The 5,280-nt window shown below is 44.2% G+C and overlaps 1 pseudogene; it reads right to left on the reverse strand.

Moving 5' to 3' along the window:
• Positions 1 to 2,072: 2,072 nt before the first annotated feature.
• On the reverse strand, positions 2,073 to 4,129 carry LOC133261136 (olfactory receptor 5A2-like; annotated as a pseudogene).
• Positions 4,130 to 5,280: the final 1,151 nt, after the last annotated feature.

The raw sequence follows: 5,280 nt of genomic DNA on the forward strand, positions 1-5,280 counted from the left end.
CCATGCTTACTAATTATGCCTGGGCTTCTAAGATCCGACTGGGGAGGCCTCAGTGTCTCCTCTCCTTCAGGAGAATGGAAGGACGCCTGTGGCTTACGTAAGTGGTGCAAACTTCTTGTCTTGAAGTTTTATTGGTCTCCCGTGTAAACCAAGCTACTCAGCCTCTTTTCTCCACTGAATTTTCCTACTGAGCTATCCTCATTCTATTACTCTTTACATCTCTAATTAATATCTAATTGAAGCTATTGTACCCTGATCCTTGCCGACGCCGTCCCCGCTTCGAACTCCCTGGATCAGCCGGGGCTGGACCCCATCAGGCCGCCTGATGCAAACAGCCAACTCATTGGAAAAGACCCTGATGCTGGGAAAGATGGAAGGTTAAAGGAGAAGAGGGCAGCAGAGGATGAGATGGTTAGATAGCATCACCGACTCAAGGGATATGAGTTTGAGTAAACTCAGGGAGACAGTGGAGGACAGAGGAGCCTGGTGTGCTGCAGTGCATGGGGTTGCAATTGAATAACTTAGCGATTGAACAACAACAAATTGATACCAGGTATAAGATAGATAACTGACTGTGTATATAGCACAAGGACCTCTATTAATGCACTGTGGTGACCTGAATGGGAAGGAAGTCCAAAAGGGAAGGGATATATGTAGCCACATGGCTGATTCATTTTAATATACAATAGAAACTGTCACAACATTGCAAAGCAACTAGACTTCAATCAAAATTAATTTTAAAAAATTAGCACAGTGATAGGATTTCCACATGTGGGCAGTTCTATGAGCTTAAGCTCTTTCTTCTTCCCAAAGAACTGCTTCCTAATATGCAAAAGAAGTGGCAAAGGTGAGAAATTATAGACATGCCTTTTACTGAAACTATTATGGCCCAATCTGAGTAGACATTATAAAGCTATGTACTTTGTCTCTTTTTAGCACATTAACCTGAATTTCTCCTGCTGTGTTCAAAACTAATAATATTGACTAAATGGCTGACAATAGGAGCTAACATTTGTTAAATATTATTATATACCAGGCAGGGGCTTCCCTGATGGCTCAGTGATAAAGAATCCACCTGCCAATGCAGGAGATGCATGTTCAATTCCTGGCTTGGGAAGATCCCCTGGAGAAGGAAATGGCAGCTCATTCTAGTATTCTTGCCTGGGAAATCCCGTGGACAGAAGAGCCTGGTGGGCTACAGTCCCAGAGGTCAGAAAAGCTGGATACAACTCAGGGACTAAAGAACAAGACAACCATATACCAGGCACTTGGCTAAGCCCTTCTCATGTACATTCTCACTTAATTGTTGCATCAATTCAATGAGGTAGATACAGTTATTATTCCCATTTTACACATGAGAAAAATAGAGCTTGTAAGTAACTTGCATAAGGCCACAAATATAAAGATGGTATATTTAGATTAATAACCATAGGTTTCATGATTTAAGAACACTTAGCAACTGTATAGTGCTTCCCTGGTAACTCAGCTGGTAAAGAATCTGCCTGCACTGAAGGAGATGCATGTTCGATTCCTGGGTTGGGAAGATCCCCTGGAGAAGGGATAGGCTACCCACACCAGTATTCTTGGACTTCCCTGGTGGCTTAGTCAGTAAAGAATCTGCCTGCAATGCAAGAGACCTGGGTTCGATCCCTGGGTTGGGAAGATTCCTGGAGGAGGGCATGGCAACCCACTCCAGTATTCTTGCCTGGAGAATCCCCATGGACAGAGGAGCCTGGTGGGCTACAGTCCATGGGGTCACAAAAGAGTCCAACATGTCCTAAAAAGTAAACAACGACAATCCCCTTCCTCAGGTTACAATGCTATGTTCTGGACCTACCTAAAGAATCTCCACCTTAAATACTGGACTAACATTTTTTTCAATGTCTTCCACCTACAGACACAAACTCGTATTTTGATACTCCAAGTTGATCAGCCTTCCTCATGGTGAAGTTTTCTGCTAATCTCAATCTATGCAATGTTATTCATTCTAGAAACAAGTAATGGCCAAACTTTTTCCCAATAAGCAATAGGAAACTGGTTAGAGAAATATTGAAAAAAAAAGGGGGGGGGGGGGGCCTGGTCATCACAAATTATGCAGATCAACTAGTCCAAAACGACATGAGTCTGAACAAGTGACCCAGCTCACAGCTTCATTGCAAACATTATATTAGGGTCAGAAAAGGCAATGCCCATGAAAAATTACATAATCCCTTTGCACAGCTTTCCTCATGGCATTTTTAATGTCCTTGTTCCTAAGACTGTAGATGATGGGATTTATCATAGGAATCACCAGAGCAGAGACTATGGACACCACCTTGTCCTGGTCCAGGGAGTAGCTGGAACTAGGTCACATGTACATGAAGAGACCAGAACCATAGAAGAGGGTCCCAGCAGTCAGATGAGAGGCACAGGTGCTGAAGGCCTTGGTCCTCCCTCTAGCTGACCTGATAGGACAGCAGCAGCAATGCACCCGTAAGAGATGAGGATCACAAGGACAGACAGCACCCCAACGCCCACACCCATGAGGAAGGTCACCACCCGGCTGGCAAAAGTATCAGCAGGACAGAACCAGGACTGGAGGAAGGTCACAGAAGAGGTGGTTGATCACGTTGGGCCCGCAGAAATCGTGCTGATAGACCGAGCAGGTGTCAATCAAAGAACTGAGGAACCCACCCAAGTAGGCTCCGGCCGCCTTCTTTAAACAAAGGGTGTGAGATACGAGGACCGTGTAGGGCAGCGGGCTGCACATCGCAGCACCGCGATCAAGTGCCATGGCCGCCAACAGGAAGCAGGCAGCCAGCCCCAGCCCGCAGAAGACTAAGCACTGCACGGCGCAGCCCACCGAGAGACGGTTTTCCGCTCCGGGATGATGTCAGAGAGCGTCTTGGCGGCTGTGGAGGACACATACAGACATCCAGGAAGGACAGGTTACTGAGGAAGACGGCCACGGGCGTGTGCAGGTGGAGTCCATCCTGACGAGGGCGATGAGGCTCGGGTTCCAGGCGAGGGTCAGGAGGTAAATGCCCAGAAATAATGCAAAAAGAAAAATCTTCATTTCAGGCTGCCCTGAAAATCCCAGGAGGATGAATTTTGTCACAATGGTGCTGTTCCTTCCTGCAGCCGCAGACCTGCTTCCTGAATAAAGGAGGGAAGCAATCCTGTGATCTGTTAGACTTTGTTACAAGTCGATATTTCCTATAATATCTTACAGCAGATACCAGGTTTAGCCACCTGCTAGGCAAAGTCTTCTCCGAGCAAGTCAGCCTATGATAATCCCTTCGTACTATTTAAAATCTGTGTGCTCTATACTTTGCTGACAAAAAGAGAAGCGGTCTAAAAGAGGAGAGAGAGACTGGGAGTCAGAAATGTGGATTTTGTTCACAACTTTATTCCCAACTCCCTGGAGATGGTGGGAAAGTCATTTAATCTCTTTGTTTCCTCATTTTCTCAGTTGAAAAATGGAAGGTTGAGTCTCAGGGCTTCTTTAGGTTTGGGTTTCTTATGGCTTTTTTAGACTTTCTGACTTGAAAATATCAACCCAGATTAACAATAAAGTTAGGAATTTATTCTATTTTATGCATATTTAGTATAAGAATCCAAAAAAGGAAGTAAATACAACTGGTTATATCATTTTGCATGTTCCATGTTGAGGGAGGAGATTCAACCCATAATGAAAACAATCCATTCTTTTAGGTAGCAAAATTAAAGGGAAAAGGGATTTATATATACAAACACATACATGTGCAGTATCAGTAAATGCATGCTTAGAACTAGACATTTTTTCTAATTTTATAGGTTTTAAAAATATTTATTTTTATTTATTTATTTGGCTGCCCCGGGTCTCAGTCGTGGCATGTGGGACCTTCAGGTGCAGCATGTAGGACCCAGTTCCCCCACCAGGACTCAGACCCTGGCTCCCTGCTCAGCCAGTGTGGAGTCTCAGCCACCGGGCCACCAAGGGAGCCCCTATAGTAAGTTTTATACAAATCACTGCATAAAATCATAAAAAATCCAAAGTTCGGACTAGCTCGATCAGCATCATTATGGGATACAGGGCTATTTGCTTACCTTTGGGTGTGAGGTGGAAGAAGGAAGCAACAGCAAAGTTGACTGAAATTGGCCAAGTCATGGTGGTCGTGGAAAAGCAGAAACCAGTACTTCCTGACCAAGAGAAGTTGGGAATGATTCATTGCATATTTGAGGATAATATTTAGGGAGAGGCAAGGGGAAATTTCCCAAAGAAGGGCAATGCCAAAGAATGCTCAAACTACTGCACAATTACACTCATCTCACATGCTAGTAAAGTAATGCTCAAAATTCTCCAAGCCAGGCTTCAGCAATACGTGAACCGTGAACTTCCAGATGTTCAAGCTGGTTTTAGAAAAGGCAGAGGAACCAGAGATCAAACTGCCAACATCCACTGGATCATCGAAAAAGGAAGACAGTTCCAGAAAAACATCTATTTCTGCTTTATTGACTATGCCAAGGCCTTTGACTGTGTGGATCACAATAAACTGTGGAATATTCTGAAAGAGATGGGAATACCAGACCACCTGACCTGCCTCTTGAGAAACTGGTATGCAGGTCAAGAAGCAACAGTTAGAACTGGCCATGGAACAACAGACTGGTTCCAAATAGGAAAAGGAGTACGTTGAGCCTGTATATTGTCATCCTGCTTATGTAACTTATATGTAGAGTACATCATGAGAAACACTGAGCTGGAAGAAGCACAAGCTGGAATCAAGATTGCCAGGAGAAGTATCAATAACCTCAGATATGCAGATGACACCACCCTTATGGCAGAAAGTGAAGAGGAACTCAAAAGCCTCTTGATGAAAGTGAAAGAGGAGAGTGAAAAAGTTGGCTTAAAGCTCAACATTCAGAAAATGCAGATCATGGCATCTGGTCCCATCACTTCATGGGAAATGGGTGGGGAAACAGTGGAAACAGTGTCAGACTTTATTTTTGGGGGCTCCAAAATCACTGCAGATGGTGACTGCAGCCATGAAATTAAAAGACGCTTACCCCTTGGAAGGAAAGTTATGATCAACCTAGATAGCATATTAAAAGCAGAGATATTACTTTGCCAACAAAGGTCCATCTAGTCAAGGCTATGGTTTTTCCAGTGGTCATGTATGGATGTGAGAGTTGGACTGTGAAAAAAGCTGAGTGCCGAAGAATTGATGCTTTTGAACTGTGGTGTTGGAGAAGACTCTTGAGAGTCCTTTGGACTGCAAGGAGATCCAACCAGTCCATTCTAAAGGAGATCAGTCCTGGTTG

Source organism: Bos javanicus, chromosome 15 (assembly GCF_032452875.1).
Source record: "Bos javanicus breed banteng chromosome 15, ARS-OSU_banteng_1.0, whole genome shotgun sequence".
Taxonomy (NCBI): Eukaryota; Metazoa; Chordata; class Mammalia; order Artiodactyla; family Bovidae; genus Bos; species Bos javanicus.